General features: G+C 37.7%; 6 non-coding genes across 6 annotated transcripts; all 6 read left to right on the forward strand.

Annotated features, from left to right (window-relative positions):
• The first annotated feature begins 5,285 nt into the window (after positions 1-5,285).
• TRNAF-GAA (transfer RNA phenylalanine (anticodon GAA)) lies at positions 5,286-5,358 on the forward strand. The gene has a single exon. It is a non-coding gene; the product is annotated as a tRNA-Phe (tRNA).
• Positions 5,359-9,039: 3,681 nt separating this feature from the next.
• TRNAF-GAA (transfer RNA phenylalanine (anticodon GAA)) lies at positions 9,040-9,112 on the forward strand. The gene has a single exon. It is a non-coding gene; the product is annotated as a tRNA-Phe (tRNA).
• Positions 9,113-11,707: 2,595 nt separating this feature from the next.
• TRNAF-GAA (transfer RNA phenylalanine (anticodon GAA)) lies at positions 11,708-11,780 on the forward strand. The gene has a single exon. It is a non-coding gene; the product is annotated as a tRNA-Phe (tRNA).
• Positions 11,781-11,953: 173 nt separating this feature from the next.
• On the forward strand, positions 11,954-12,026 carry TRNAF-AAA (transfer RNA phenylalanine (anticodon AAA)). Its single transcript has one exon. It is a non-coding gene; the product is annotated as a tRNA-Phe (tRNA).
• Positions 12,027-15,632: 3,606 nt separating this feature from the next.
• Positions 15,633-15,705, forward strand: TRNAF-GAA (transfer RNA phenylalanine (anticodon GAA)). The gene has a single exon. It is a non-coding gene; the product is annotated as a tRNA-Phe (tRNA).
• Positions 15,706-15,878: 173 nt separating this feature from the next.
• On the forward strand, positions 15,879-15,951 carry TRNAF-GAA (transfer RNA phenylalanine (anticodon GAA)). The gene has a single exon. It is a non-coding gene; the product is annotated as a tRNA-Phe (tRNA).
• Positions 15,952-16,228: the final 277 nt, after the last annotated feature.

Genomic DNA, 16,228 nt, shown 5'->3' on the forward strand with positions numbered 1-16,228 from the left:
TCCGGTTTGGAAAATTTTGTTATTCTTGTAATTGTATTCACAATGTCTTTGCATTTCTATGATGTGGTACATCTTCAAATTCCTAAAACAATGACCTCCACAACTAGCAGCACAGGCCGAAATAGCTCAGTTGGGAGAGCGTTAAACTGAAGATCTAAAGGTCCCTGGTTCGATCCCGTGTTTCGGCATGTTTGTCTTTGGATATAAAACAACCGATAACTATTTTGGAAGTCTCCTTTTTCTTTCGTAAATTGATAGGGATGCTCCTCATTCAGGAAAGTACATGATTAAAAGTACCCATTTCTAAATCCATCCCAAAATGTTTTCAGTAGGCTTTAAAACCACCAGCAAGGACTGATGCACTGAAAATCTCAATATCCCTACTTGAAATCCAATATTGGATATGCTTGTTAACCAAAACAATGTGATTGATGAAAGTTTAAAAAGTCTTTCAGTTTTGTTTTGTTTTTTCTTAGTCTATTAGAATTTCCATGCTGCCTGAAAATTGCCAGATTGTTCAAAATGTCCTGAGAAAAATATAGAACATAATTCAATTGAAAACAAAACGTTTTCTCAGAGGCTCAAATGGCTTGGTTGGCAGAGCATTAGGCTTAAGGTCCCTGTTTAGTTTCTGGGTTTTGGAAAGGTTCATATTAAATGTATTGTAACTTTGTGAAATTTAGTTCACGATGGAATGTCTTCAAATTCTTCAAAGGGAGATCATCTTTTCACTCTCGTGAAGCTAAAATAGTTCAGTGTGGAGAGCTTTACACTGAAGATCTTGAAGTATCTGGCACATCTCTAGGTTTTGCAATGGTCTCGCTGAAGCTCTACAGGTTCTTGCTCAGTATGCAGAGCTTTACACTGAAGATCTTCAAGTACCTGGCTCATCTCTAGGTTTTGCCATGGTCTCGCTGAAGCTCTAAAGGTCCTTGCTTCAATGTTAAGCTTTATCTTGCTAGTATATTGATACTTATCAACTAATTTAAAGAAATGTAGCTTCCTGTGAAGTAATTGGAAATTTTCTTGTGCTGGAGAGGACTCTGGTTTGTAATGCAGTTGGATAAGTATCAATATACTAGCAAGATAAAGCTTAACATTGAAGCAAGGACCTTTAGAGCTTCAGCGAGACCATGGCAAAACCTAGAGATGAGCCAGGTACTTCCGGTTTGGAAATTTTTGTTATTCTTGTAATTGTATTCACAATGTCTTTGCATTTCTATGATGTGGAACATCTTCAAATTCCCAAAACAGTGACCTCCACAACTAGCAGCACAGGCCGAAATAGCTCATTTGGGAGAGCGTTAGACTGAAGATCTAAAGGTCCCTGGTTCGATCCCGGGTTACGGCATCTTTTCACACCATATAAATGTACAAAAATACAACACAACACGTTTAAAAACTTTACTTCCGGTTGGTAAATTTTTGTTATTCTTGTAATTGTATTCACAATGTCTTTGCATTTCTATGATGTGGAACATCTTCAAATTCCCAAAACAGTGACCTCCACAACTAGCAGCACAGGCCGAAATAGCTCAGTTGGGAGAGCGTTAGACTGAAGATCTAAAGGTCCCTGGTTCAATCCCGTGTTTCGGCATGTTCTTCTTTGGATATAAAACAACCGATAACTATTTTGGAAGTCTCCTTTTTCTTTCGTAAATTGATAGGGATGCTCCTCATTCAGGAAAGTACATGATTAAAAGTACCCATTTCTTAATCCATCCCAAAACATTTTCAGTAGGCTTTAAAACCACCAGCAAGGACTGATGCACTGAAAATCTCAACATCCCTACTTGAAATCCAATATTGGATATGCTTGGTAACCAAAACAATGTAATTGATGAAAGTTTAAAAAGTCTTTCGGTTTTGTTTTGTTTTTTCTTAGTCTATTACAATTTCCATGCTGCCTGAAAATTGGCAGATTGTTCAAAATGTCCTGAGAAAAATATAGAACATAATTCAATTGAAAACAAAACGTTTTCTCAGAGACTCAAATGGCTTAGCTGGCAGAGCATTAGGCTTAAGGTCCCTGTTTAGTTTCTGGGTTTTGGAAAGGTTCATATTAAATGTATTGTAACTTTGTGAAATTTAGTTCACGATGGAATGTCTTCAAATTTTTCAAAGGGAGATCATCTTTTCACTCTCGTCAAGCTAAAATAGTTCAGTGTGGAGAGCTTTACACTGAAGATCTTGAAGTATCTGGCACATCTCTAGGTTTTGCAATGGTCTCGCTGAAGCTCTACAGGTCCTTGCTCAGTATGCAGAGCTTTACACTGAAGATCTTGAAGTACCTGGCTCATCTCTAGGTTTTGCCATGGTCTCGCTGAAGCTCTAAAGGTCCTTGCTTCAATGTTAAGCTTTATCTTGCTAGTATATTGATACTTATCAACTAATTTAAAGAAATGTAGCTTCCTGTGAAGTAATTGGAAATTTTCTTGTGCTGGAGAGGACTCTGGTTTGTAATGCAGTTGGATTTCTATGCTGTTGTTGTGTCTTCAATTTTTTAAAAAAGTGTCCACGCTTATGGTTAGAGGAGGCCGAAATAGCTCAGTTGGGAGAGCGTGAGACTAAAGGTCCCTGGTTCGATCCCGGGTTTCGGCATCTTTTCACACCATATAAATGTACAAAAATACAACACAACACGTTTAAAAGCTTTACTTCCGGTTTGGAAATTTTTGTTATTCTTGTAATTGTATACACAATGTCTTTGCATTTCTATTATGTGGAACATCTTCAAATTCCCAAAACAGTGACTTCCACAACTAGCAGCACAGGCCGAAATAGCTCAGTTGGGAGAGTGTTAGACTGAAGATTTAAAGGTCCCTGGTTCGATCCCGGGTTTCGGCATGTTCTTCTTTGGATATAAAACAACCGGTAACTATTTTGGAAGTCTCCTTTTTCTTTCGTAAATTGATAGGGATGCTCCTCATTCAGGAAAGTACATGATTAAAAGTACCCATTTCTAAATCCATCCCAAAACGTTTTCAGTAGGCTTTAAAACCACCAGCAAGGACTGATGCACTGAAAATCTCAACATCCCTACTTGAAATCCAATATTGGATATGCTTGGTAACCAAAACAATGTGATCGATGAAAGTTTAAAAAGTCTTTCGGTTTTGTTTTGTTTTTTCTTAGTCTATTAGAATTTCCATGCTGCCTGAAAATTGCCAGATTGTTCAAAATGTCCTGAGAAAAATATAGAACATAATTCAATTGAAAACAAAACGTTTTCTCAGAGGCTCAAATGGCTTGGTTGGCAGAGCATTAGGCTTAAGGTCCCTGTTTAGTTTCTGGGTTTTGGAAAGGTTCATATTAAATGTATTGTAACTTTGTGAAATTTAGTTCATGATGGAATGTCTTCAAATTCTTCAAAGGGAGATCATCTTTTCACTCTCGTGAAGCTAAAATAGTTCAGTGTGGAGAGCTTTACACTGAAGATCTTGAAGTATCTGGCACATCTCTAGGTTTTGCAATGGTCTCGCTGAAGCTCTACAGGTCCTTGCTCAGTATGCAGAGCTTTACACTGAAGATCTTGAAGTACCTGGCTCATCTCTAGGTTTTGCCATGGTCTCGCTGAAGCTTTAAAGGTCCTTGCTTCAATGTTAAGCTTTATCTTGCTAGTATATTGATACTTATCAACTAATTTAAAGAAATGTAGCTTCCTGTGAAGTAATTGGAAATTTTCTTGTGCTGGAGAGGACTCTCGTTTGTAATGCAGTTGGATTTCTATGCTGTTGTTGTGTCTTCAATTTTTTGAAAAAGTGTCCACGCTTATGGTTAGAGGAGGCTGAAATAGCTCAGTTGGGAGAGCGTTAGACTGAAGATCTAAAGGTCCCTGGTTCGATCCCGGGTTTCGGCATCTTTTCACACCATATAAATGTACAAAAATACAACACAACGCGTTTAAAAACTTTACTTCCGGTTTGGAAATTTTTGTTATTCTTGTAATTGTATTCACAATGTCTTTGCATTTCTATGATGTGGAACATCTTCAAATTCCCAAAACAGTGACCTCCACAACTAGCAGCACTGGCTGAAATAGCTCAGTTGGGAGAGCGTTAGACTGAAGATCTAAAAGTCCTTGGTTCGATCCCGGGTTTCGGCATCTTTTCACACCAAATAAATGTACAAAAATACAACACAACACGTTTAAAAACTTTACTTCCGCTTTGGAAATTTTTGTTATTCTTGTAATTGTATTCACAATGTCTTTGCATTCCTATGATGTGGAACATCTTCAAATTCCCAAAACAGTTACCTCCACAACTATCATCACAGGGCGAAATAGCTCAGTTGGGAGAGCGTTAGACTGAAGATCTAAAGGTCCCTAGTTCGATCCCGGGTTTCGGCATGTTTTTCTTTGGATATAAAACAACCGATAACTATTTTGGAAGTCTCCTTTTTCTTTCGTAAATTGATAGGGATGCTCCTCATTCAGGAAAGTACATGATTAAAAGTACCCATTTCTAAATCCATCCCAAAACGTTTTCAGTAGGCTTTAAAACCACCAGCAAGGACTGATGCACTGAAAATCTCAACATCCCTACTTGAAATCCAATATTGCATATGCTTGGTAACCAAAACAATGTGATTGATGAAAGTTTAAAAAGTCTTTCGGTTTTGTTTTTTCTTAGTCTATTAGAATTTCCATGCTGCCTGAAAATTGCCAGATTGTTCAAAATGTCCTGAGAAAAATATAGAACATAATTCAATTGAAAACAAAACGTTTTCTCAGAGGCTCAAATGGCTTGGTTGGCAGAGCATTAGGCTTAAGGTCCCTGTTTAGTTTCTGGGTTTTGGAAAGGTTCATATTAAATGTATTGTAACTTTGTGAAATTTAGTTCACGATGGAATGTCTTCAAATTCTTCAAAGGGAGATCATCTTTTCACTCTCGTGAAGCTAAAATAGTTCAGTGTGGAGAGCTTTACACTGAAGATCTTAAAGTATCTGGCACATCTCGAGGTTTTGCAATGGTCTCGCTGAAGCTCTACAGGTCCTTGCTCAGTATGCAGAGCTTTACACTGAAGATCTTGAAGTACCTGGCTCATCTCTAGGTTTTGCCATGGTCTCGCTGAAGCTCTAAAGGTCCTTGCTTCAATGTTAAGCTTTATCTTGCTAGTATATTGATACTTATCAACTAATTTAAAGAAATGTAGCTTCCTGTGAAGTAATTGGAAATTTTCTTGTGCTGGAGAGGACTCTGGTTTGTAATGCAGTTGGATTTCTATGCTGTTGTTGTGTCTTCAATTTTTTAAAAAAGTGTCCACGCTTACTCTTAAAGGAGGCCGAAATAGCTCAGTTGGGAGAGCGTTAGACTGAAGATCTAAAGGTCCCTGGTTCGATCCCGGGTTTCGGCATCTTTTCACACCATATAAATGTACAAAAATACAACACAACACGTTTAAAAACTTTACTTCCGGTTTGGAAATTTTTGTTATTCTTGTAATTGTATTCACAATGTCTTTGCATTTCTATGATGTGGAACATCTTCAAATTCCCAAAACAGTGACCTCCACAACTAGCAGCACAGGCCAAAATAGCTCAGTTGGGAGAGTGTTAGACTGAAGATCTAAAGGTCCCTGATTCTATCCCGGGTTTCGGCATGTTCTTCTTTGGATATAAAACAACCGATAACTATTTTGGAAGTCTCCTTTTTCTTTCGTAAATTTATAGGGATGCTCCTCATTCAGGAAAGTACATGATTAAAAGTACCCATTTCTAAATCCATCCCAAAACGTTTTCGGTAGGCTTTAAAACCACCAGCAAGGACTGATGCACTGAAAATCTCAACATCCCTACTTGAAATCCAATATTGGATATGCTTGGTAACCAAAACAATGTGATTGATGAAAGTTTAAAAAGTCTTTCGGTTTTGTTTTGTTTTTTCTTACTCTATTAGAATTTCCATGCTGCCTGAAAATTGCCAGATTGTTCAAAATGTCCTGAGAAAAATATAGAACATAATTCAATTGAAAACAAAACGTTTTCTCAGAGGCTCAAATGGCTTGGTTGGCAGAGCATTAGGCTTAAGGTCCCTGTTTAGTTTCTGGGTTTTGGAAAGGTTCATATTAAATGTATTGTAACTTTGTGAAATTTAGTTCACGATGGAATGTCTTCAAATTCTTCAAAGGGAGATCATCTTTTAACTCTCGTGAAGATAAAATAGTTCAGTGTGGAGAGCTTTACACTGAAGATCTTGAAGTATCTGGCACATCTCTAGGTTTTGCAATGGTCTCGCTGAAGCTCTACAGGTCCTTGCTCAGTATGCAGAGCTTTACACTGAAGATCTTGAAGTACCTGGCTCATCTCTAGGTTTTGCCATGGTCTCGCTGAAGCTCTAAAGGTCCTTGCTTCAATGTTAAGCTTTATCTTGCTAGTATATTGATACTTATCAACTAATTTAAAGAAATGTAGCTTCCTGTGAAGTAATTGGAAATTTTCTTGTGCTGGAGAGGACTCTGGTTTGTAATGCAGTTGGATTTCTATGCTGTTGTTGTGTCTTCAATTTTTTAAAAAAGTGTCCACGCTTACTCTTAGAGGAGGCCGAAATAGCTCAGTTGGGAGAGCGTTAGACGGAAGATCTAAAGGTCCCTGGTTCGATCCCGGGTTTCAGCATCTTTTCACACCATATAAATGTACAAAAACACAACACGTTTAAAAACTTTACTTCCGGTTTGGAAATTTTTGTTATTCTTGTAATTATATTCACAATGTCTTTGCATTTCTATCATGTGGAACATCTTCAAATTCTCAAAACAGTGACCTCCACAACTTGCATCACAGGCCAAAATAGCTCAGTTGGGAGAGCGTTAGACTGAAGATCTAAAGGTCCCTAGTTCGATCCCGGGTTTCGGCATGTTCTACTTTGGATATAAAACAACCATTAACTATTTTGGAAGTCTCCTTTTTCTTTCGTAAATTGATAGGAATGCTCCTCATTCAGGAAAGTACATGATTAAAAGTACCCATTTCTAAATCCATCCCAAAACGTTTTCAGTAGGCTTTAAAACCACCAGCAAGGACTGATGCACTGAAAATCTTAACATCCCTACTTGAAATCCAATATTGGATATGCTTGGTAACCAAAACAATGTGATTGATGAAAGTTTAAAAAGTCTTTCGGTTTTGTTTTTTTTTAGTCTATTAGAATTTCCATGCTGCCTGAAAATTGCCAGATTGTTCAAAATGTCCTGAGAAAAATATAGAACATAATTCAATTGAAAACAAAACGTTTTCTCAGAGGCTCAAATGGCTTGGTTGGCAGAGCATTAGGCTTAAGGTCCCTGTTTAGTTTCTGGGTTTTGGAAAGGTTCATATTAAATGTATTGTAACTTTGTGAAATTTAGTTCACGATGGAATGTCTTCAAATTCTTCAAAGGGAGATCATCTTTTCACTCTCGTGAAGATAAAATAGTTCAGTGTGGAGAGCTTTACACTGAAGATCTTAAAGTATCTGGCACATCTCGAGGTTTTGCAATGGTCTCGCTGAAGCTCTACAGGTCCTTGCTCAGTATGCAGAGCTTTACACTGAAGATCTTGAAGTACCTGGCTCATCTCTAGGTTTTGCCATGGTCTCGCTGAAGCTCTAAAGGTCCTTGCTTCAATGTTAAGCTTTATCTTGCTAGTATATTGATACTTATCAACTAATTTAAAGAAATGTAGCTTCCTGTGAAGTAATTGGAAATTTTCTTGTGCTGGAGAGGACTCTGGTTTGTAATGCAGTTGGATTTCTATGCTGTTGTTGTGTCTTCAATTTTTTAAAAAAGTGTCCACGCTTACTCTTAGAGGAGGCCGAAATAGCTCAGTTGGGAGAGCGTTAGACGGAAGATCTAAAGGTCCCTGGTTCGATCCCGGGTTTCAGCATCTTTTCACACCATATAAATGTACAAAAACACAACACGTTTAAAAACTTTACTTCCGGTTTGGAAATTTTTGTTATTCTTGTAATTATATTCACAATGTCTTTGCATTTCTATCATGTGGAACATCTTCAATTTCTCAAAACAGTGACCTCCACAACTTGCATCACAGGCCAAAATAGCTCAGTTGGGAGAGCGTTAGACTGAAGATCTAAAGGTCCCTAGTTCGATCCCGGGTTTCGGCATGTTCTTCTTTGGATATAAAACAACCATTAACTATTTTGGAAGTCTCCTTTTTCTTTCGTAAATTGATAGGAATGCTCCTCATTCAGGAAAGTACATGATTAAAAGTACCCATTTCTAAATCCATCCCAAAACGTTTTCAGTAGGCTTTAAAACCACCAGCAAGGACTGATGCACTGAAAATCTTAACATCCCTACTTGAAATCCAATATTGGATATGCTTGGTAACCAAAACAATGTGATTGATGAAAGTTTAAAAAGTCTTTCGGTTTTGTTTTTTTTTAGTCTATTAGAATTTCCATGCTGCCTGAAAATTGCCAGATTGTTCAAAATGTCCTGAGAAAAATATAGAACATAATTCAATTGAAAACAAAACGTTTTCTCAGAGGCTCAAATGGCTTGGTTGGCAGAGCATTAGGCTTAAGGTCCCTGTTTAGTTTCTGGGTTTTGGAAAGGTTCATATTAAATGTATTGTAACTTTGTGAAATTTAGTTCACGATGGAATGTCTTCAAATTCTTCAAAGGGAGATCATCTTTTCACTCTCGTGAAGCTAAAATAGTTCAGTGTGGAGAGCTTTACACTGAAGATCTTAAAGTATCTGGCACATCTCGAGGTTTTGCAATGGTCTCGCTGAAGCTCTACAGGTCCTTGCTCAGTATGCAGAGCTTTACACTGAAGATCTTGAAGTACCTGGCTCATCTCTAGGTTTTGCCATGGTCTCGCTGAAGCTCTAAAGGTCCTTGCTTCAATGTTAAGCTTTATCTTGCTAGTATATTGATACTTATCAACTAATTTAAAGAAATGTAGCTTCCTGTGAAGTAATTGGAAATTTTCTTGTGCTGGAGAGGACTCTGGTTTGTAATGCAGTTGGATTTCTATGCTGTTGTTGTGTCTTCAATTTTTTAAAAAAGTGTCCACGCTTACTCTTAAAGGAGGCCGAAATAGCTCAGTTGGGAGAGCGTTAGACTGAAGATCTAAAGGTCCCTGGTTCGATCCCGGGTTTCGGCATCTTTTCACACCATATAAATGTACAAAAATACAACACAACACGTTTAAAAACTTTACTTCCGGTTTGGAAATTTTTGTTATTCTTGTAATTGTATTCACAATGTCTTTGCATTTCTATGATGTGGAACATCTTCAAATTCCCAAAACAGTGACCTCCACAACTAGCAGCACAGGCCAAAATAGCTCAGTTGGGAGAGCGTTAGACTGAAGATCTAAAGGTCCCTGGTTCTATCCCAGGTTTCGGCATGTTCTTCTTTGGATATAAAACAACCGATAACTATTTTGGAAGTCTCCTTTTTCTTTCGTAAATTGATAGGGATGCTCCTCATTCAGAAAAGTACATGATTAAAAGTACCCATTTCTAAATCCATCCCAAAACGTTTTCGGTAGGCTTTAAAACCACCAGCAAGGACTGATGCACTGAAAATCTCAACATCCCTACTTGAAATCCAATATTGGATATGCTTGGTAACCAAAACAATGTGATTGATGAAAGTTTAAAAAGTCTTTCGGTTTTGTTTTGTTTTTTCTTACTCTATTAGAATTTCCATGCTGCCTGAAAATTGCCAGATTGTTCAAAATGTCCTGAGAAAAATATAGAACATAATTCAATTGAAAACAAAACGTTTTCTCAGAGGCTCAAATGGCTTGGTTGACAGAGCATTAGGCTTAAGGTCCCTGTTTAGTTTCTGGGTTTTGGAAAGGTTCATATTAAATGTATTGTAACTTTGTGAAATTTAGTTCACAATGGAATGTCTTCAAATTCTTCAAAGGGAGATCATCTTTTCACTCTCGTCAAGCTAAAATAGTTCAGTGTGGAGAGCTTTACACTGAAGATCTTGAAGTATCTGGCACATCTCTAGGTTTTGCAATGGTCTCGCTGAAGCTCTACAGGTCCTTGCTCAGTATGCAGAGCTTTACACTGAAGATCTTGAAGTACCTGGCTCATCTCTAGGTTTTGCCATGGTCTCGCTGAAGCTCTAAAGGTCCTTGCTTCAATGTTAAGCTTTATCTTGCTAGTATATTGATACTTATCAACTAATTTAAAGAAATGTAGCTTCCTGTGAAGTAATTGGAAAATTTCTTGTGCTGGAGAGGACTCTGGTTTGTAATGCAGTTGGATTTCTATGCTGTTGTTGTGTCTTCAATTTTTTAAAAAAGTGTCCACGCTTACTGTTAGAGGAGGCCAAAATAGCTCAGTTGGGAGAGCATTAGAATGAAGATCTAAAGGTACCTGGTTCGATCCCGGGTTTCAGCATCTTTTCACACAATATAAATGTACAAAAATACAACACAACACGTTTAAAAACTTTACTTCCGGTTTGGAAATTTTTTGTTATTCTTGTAATTGTATTCACAATGTCTTTGCATTTCCATGATGTGGAACATCTTCAAATTCCCAAAACAGTGACCTCCACAACTAGCAGCACAGGCCAAAATAGCTCAATTGGGACAGCGTTAGACTGAAGATCCAAAGGTCCCTGCTTCGATCCCGGGTTTCAGCATGTTCTTCTTTGGATATAAAACAACCGATAACTATTTTGGAAGTCTCCTTTTTCTTTCGTAAATTGATAGGGATGCTCCTCATTCAGAAAAGTACATGATTAAAAGTACCCATTTCTAAATCCATCCCAAAGCGTTTTCAGTAGGCTTTAAAACCACCAGCAAGGACTGATGCACTGAAAATCTCAACATCCCTACTTGAAATCCAATATTGGATATGCTTGGTAACCAAAACAATGTGATTGATGAAAGTTTAAAAAGTCTTTCGGTTTTGTTTTGTTTTTTCTTAGTCTATTAGAATTTCCATGCTGCCTGAAAATTGCCAGATTGTTCAAAATGTCCTGAGAAAAATATAGAACATAATTCAATTGAAAACAAAACGTTTTCTCAGAGGCTCAAATGGCTTGGTTGGCAGAGCATTAGGCTTAAGGTCCCTGTTTAGTTTCTGGGTTTTGGAAAGGTTCATATTAAATGTATTGTAACTTTGTGAAATTTAGTTCACGATGGAATGTCTTCAAATTCTTCAAAGGGAGATCATCTTTTCACTCTCGTGAAGCTAAAATAGTTCAGTGTAAAGAGCTTTACACTGAAGATCTTGAAGTATCTGGCACATCTCTAGGTTTTGCAATGGTCTCGCTGAAGCTCTACAGGTCCTTGCTCAGTATGCAGAGCTTTACACTGAAGATCTTGAAGTACCTGGCTCATCTCTAGGTTTTGCCATGGTCTCGCTGAAGCTCTAAAGGTCCTTGCTTCAATGTTAAGCTTTATCTTGCTAGTATATTGATACTTATCAACTAATTTAAAGAAATGTAGCTTCCTGTGAAGTAATTGGAAATTTTCTTGTGCTGGAGAGGACTCTGGTTTGTAATGCAGTTGGATAAGTATCAATATACTAGCAAGATAAAGCTTAACATTGAAGCAAGGAGCTTTAGAGCTTCAGCGAGACCATGGCAAAACCTAGAGATGAGCCAGGTACTTCCGGTTTGGAAATTTTTGTTATTCTTGTAATTGTATTCACAATGTCTTTGCATTTCTATGATGTGGAACATCTTCAAATTCCCAAAACAGTGACCTCCAAAAATAGCAGCACAGGCCGAAATAGCTCAGTTGGGAGAGCGTTAGACTGAAGATCTAAAGGTCCCTGGTTCGATCCCGGGTTTCGGCATCTTTTCACACCATATAAATGTACAAAAATACAACACAACACGTTTAAAAACTTTACTTCCGCTTTGGAAATTTTTGTTATTCTTGTAATTGTATTCACAATGTCTTTGCATTTCTATGATATGGAACATCTTCAAATTCCCAAAACAGTGACCTCCACAACTGGCAGCACAGGCCGAAATAGCTCAGTTTGGAGAGCGTTAGACTAAATATCTAAAGGTCCCTGCTTCGATCCCGGGTTTCAGCATGTTCTTCTTTGGATATAAAACAACCGATAACTATTTTGGAAGTCTCCTTTTTCTTTTGTAAATTGATAGGGATGCTCCTCATTCAGGAAAGTACATGATTAAAAGTACCCATTTCTAAATCCATCCCAAAACGTTTTCAGTAGGCTTTAAAACCACCAGCAAGGACTGATGCACTGAAAATCTCAACATCCCTACTTGAAATCCAATATTGGATATGCTTGGTAACCAAAACAATGTGATTGATGAAAGTTTAAAAAGTCTTTCGGTTTTGTTTTGTTTTTTCTTAGTCTATTAGAATTTCCATGCTGCCTGAAAATTGCCAGATTGTTCAAAATGTCCTGAGAAAAATATAGAACATAATTCAATTGAAAACAAAACGTTTTCTCAGAGGCTCAAATGGCTTGGTTGGCAGAGCATTAGGCTTAAGGTCCCTGTTTAGTTTCTGGGTTTTGGAAAGGTTCATATTAAATGTATTGTAACTTTGTGAAATTTAGTTCACGATGGAATGTCTTCAAATTCTTCAAAGGGAGATCATCTTTTCACTCTCGTGAAGCTAAAATAGTTCAGTGTAAAGAGCTTTACACTGAAGATCTTGAAGTATCTGGCACATCTCTAGGTTTTGCAATGGTCTCGCTGAAGCTCTACAGGTCCTTGCTCAGTATGCAGAGCTTTACACTGAAGATCTTGAAGTACCTGGCTCATCTCTAGGTTTTGCCATGGTCTCGCTGAAGCTCTAAAGGTCCTTGCTTCAATGTTAAGCTTTATCTTGCTAGTATATTGATACTTATCAACTAATTTAAAGAAATGTAGCTTCCTGTGAAGTAATTGGAAATTTTCTTGTGCTGGAGAGGACTCTGGTTTGTAATGCAGTTGGATTTCTATGCTGTTGTTGTGTCTTCAATTTTTTTAAAAAGTGCCCACGCTTACTGTTAGAGGAAGCCGAAATAGCTCAGTTGGGAGAGCGTTAGACTGAAGATCTAAAGGTCCCTGGTTCGATCCCGGGTTTCGCCATCTTTTCACACCATATAAATGTACAAAAATACAACACAACACGTTTAAAAAATTTTCTTCCGGTTTGGAAATTTTTGTTATTCTTGTAATTGTATTCACAATGTCTTTGCATTTCTATGATGTGGAACAGCTTCAAATTCCCAAAACAGTGACCTCCACAACTAGCAGCACAGGCCGAAATAGCTCAGTTGGGAGAGCGTTAGACTGAACATTTAAAGGTCCCTGGTTCGATCCCGGTTTTTGGCATGTTCTTCTTTGGATATAAAACAACTGATAACTATTTTGGAAGTCTCCTTTTTCTTTCGTAAATTGATAGGGATGCTCCCCATTCAGGAAAGTACATGATTAAAAGTACCCATTTCTAAATCCATCCCAAAACGTTTTCAGTAGGCTTTAAAACCACCAGCAAGGACTGATGCACTGAAAATCTCAACATCCCTACTTGAAATCCAATATTGGATATGCTTGGTAACCAAAACAATGTGATTGATGAAAGTTTAAAAAGTCTTTCGGTTTTGTTTTGTTTTTTCTTAGTCTATTAGAATTTCCATGCTGCCTGAAAATTGACAGATTGTACAATTTGTCCTGAGAAAAATATTGAACATAATTCAATTGAAAACAAAACGTTTTCTCAGAGGCTCAAATGGCTTGGTTGGCAGAGCATTAGGCTTAAGGTCCCTGTTTAGTTTCTGGGTTTTGGAAAGGTTCATATTAAATGTATTGAAACTTTGTGAAATTTAGTTCACGATGGAATGTCTTCAAATTCTTCAAAGGGAGATCATCTTTTCACTCTCGTGAAGCTAAAATAGTTCTGTGTGGAGAGCTTTACACTGAAGATCTTGAAGTATCTGGCACATCTCTAGGTTTTGCAATGGTCTCGCTGAAGCTCTACAGGTCCTTGCTCGGTATGCAGAGCTTTACACTGAAGATCTTGAAGTACCTGGCTCATCTCTAGGTTTTGCCATGGTCTCGCTGAAGCTCTAAAGGTCCTTGCTTCAATGTTAAGCTTTATCTTGCTAGTATATTGATACTTATCAACTAATTTAAAGAAATGTAGCTTCCTGTTAAGTAATTGGAAATTTTCTTGTGCTGGAGAGGACTCTGGTTTGTAATGCAGTTGGATTTCTATGCTGTTGTTGTGTCTTCAATTTTTTTAAAAAGTGTCCACGCTTACTGTTAGAGGAGGCCGAAATAGCTCAGTTGGGAGAGCGTTAAAATGAAGATCTAAAGGTCCCTGGTTCGATCCCGGGTTTCGGCATCTTTTCACACCGTATAAATGTACAAAAATACAACACAACACGTTTAAAAAATTTACTTCCGGTTTGGAAATTTTTGTTATTCTTGTAATTGTATTCACAATGTCTTTGCATTTCTATGATGTGGAACATCTTCAAATTCCCAAAACAGTGACCTCCACAACTAGCAGCACAGGCCGAAATAGCTCAGTTGGGAGAGCGTTAGACAGAAGATCTAAAGGTCCCTGGTTCGATCCCGGGTTTCGGCATGTTCTTCTTTGGATATAAAGCAACCGATAACTATTTTGGAAGTCTCCTTTTTCTTTCGTAAATTGATAGGGATGCTCCTCATTCAGGAAAGTACATGATTAAAAGTACCCATTTCTAAATCCATCCCAAAACGTTTTCAGTAGGCTTTAAAACCACCAGCAAGGACTGATGCATTGAAAATCTCAACATCCCTACTTGAAATCCAATATTGGATATGCTTGGTAACCAAAACAATGTGATTGATGAAAGTTTAAAAAGTCTTTCGGTTTTGTTTTGTTTTTTCTTAGTCTATTAGAATTTCCATGCTGCCTGAAAATTGCCAGATTGTTCAAAATGTCCTGAGAAAAATATAGAACATAATTCAATTGAAAACAAAACGTTTTCTCAGAGGCTCAAATGGCTTGGTTGGCAGAGCATTAGGCTTAAGGTCCCTGTTTAGTTTCTGGGTTTTGGAAAGGTTCATATTAAATGTATTGTAACTTTGTGAAATTTAGTTCAAGATGGAATGTCTTCAAATTCTTCAAAGGGAGATCATCTTTTCACTCTCGTGAAGCTAAAATAGTTCAGTGTGGAGAGCTTTACACTGAAGATCTTGAAGTATCTGGCACATCTCTAGGTTTTGCAATGGTCTCGCTGAAGCTCTACAGTTTCTTGCTCAGTATGCAGAGCTTTACACTGAAGATCTTCAAGTACCTGGCTCATCTCTAGGTTTTGCCATGGTCTCGCTGAAGCTCTAAAGGTCCTTGCTTCAATGTTAAGCTTTATCTTGCTAGTATATTGATACTTATCAACTAATTTAAAGAAATGTAGCTTCCTGTGAAGTAATTGGAAATTTTCTTGTGCTGGAGAGGACTCTGGTTTGTAATGCAGTTGGATAAGTATCAATATACTAGCAAGATAAAGCTTAACATTGAAGCAAGGACCTTTAGAGCTTCAGCGAGACCATGGCAAAACCTAGAGATGAGCCAGGTACTTCCGGTTTGGAAATTTTTGTTATTCTTGTAATTGTATTCACAATGTCTTTGCATTTCTATGATGTGGAACATCTTCAAATTCCCAAAACAGTGACCTCCACAACTAGCAGCACAGGCCGAAATAGCTCAGTTGGGAGAGCGTTAGACTGAAGATCTAAAGGTCCCTGGTTCGATTCCGGGTTTCGGCATCTTTTCACACCATATAAATGTACAAAAATACAACACAACACGTTTAAAAACTTTACTTCCGGTTGGGAAATTTTTGTTATTCTTGTAATTGTATTCAGAATGTCTTTGCATTTCTATGATGTGGAACATCTTCAAATTCCCAAAACAGTGACCTCCACAACTAGCAGCACAGGCCGAAATAGCTCAGTTGGGAGAGCGTTAGACTGAAGATCTAAAGGTCCCTGGTTCGATCCCGGGTTTCGGCATGTTCTTCTTTGGATATAAAACAACCGATAACTATTTTGGAAGTCTCCTTTTTCTTTCGTAAATTGATAGGGATGCTCCTCATTCAGGAAAGTACATGATTAAAAGTACCCATTTCTAAATCCATCCCAAAACGTTTTCAGTAGGCTTTAAAACCACCAGCAAGGACTGATGCACTGAAAATCTCAACATCCCTACTTGAAATCCAATATTGGATATGCTTGGTAACCAAAACAATGTGATTGATGAAAGTTTAAAAAGTCTTTCGGTTTTGTTTTG

The sequence above is a fragment of the Engystomops pustulosus genome, chromosome 1 (assembly GCF_040894005.1).
Source record: "Engystomops pustulosus chromosome 1, aEngPut4.maternal, whole genome shotgun sequence".
Taxonomy (NCBI): domain Eukaryota; kingdom Metazoa; phylum Chordata; class Amphibia; order Anura; family Leptodactylidae; genus Engystomops; species Engystomops pustulosus.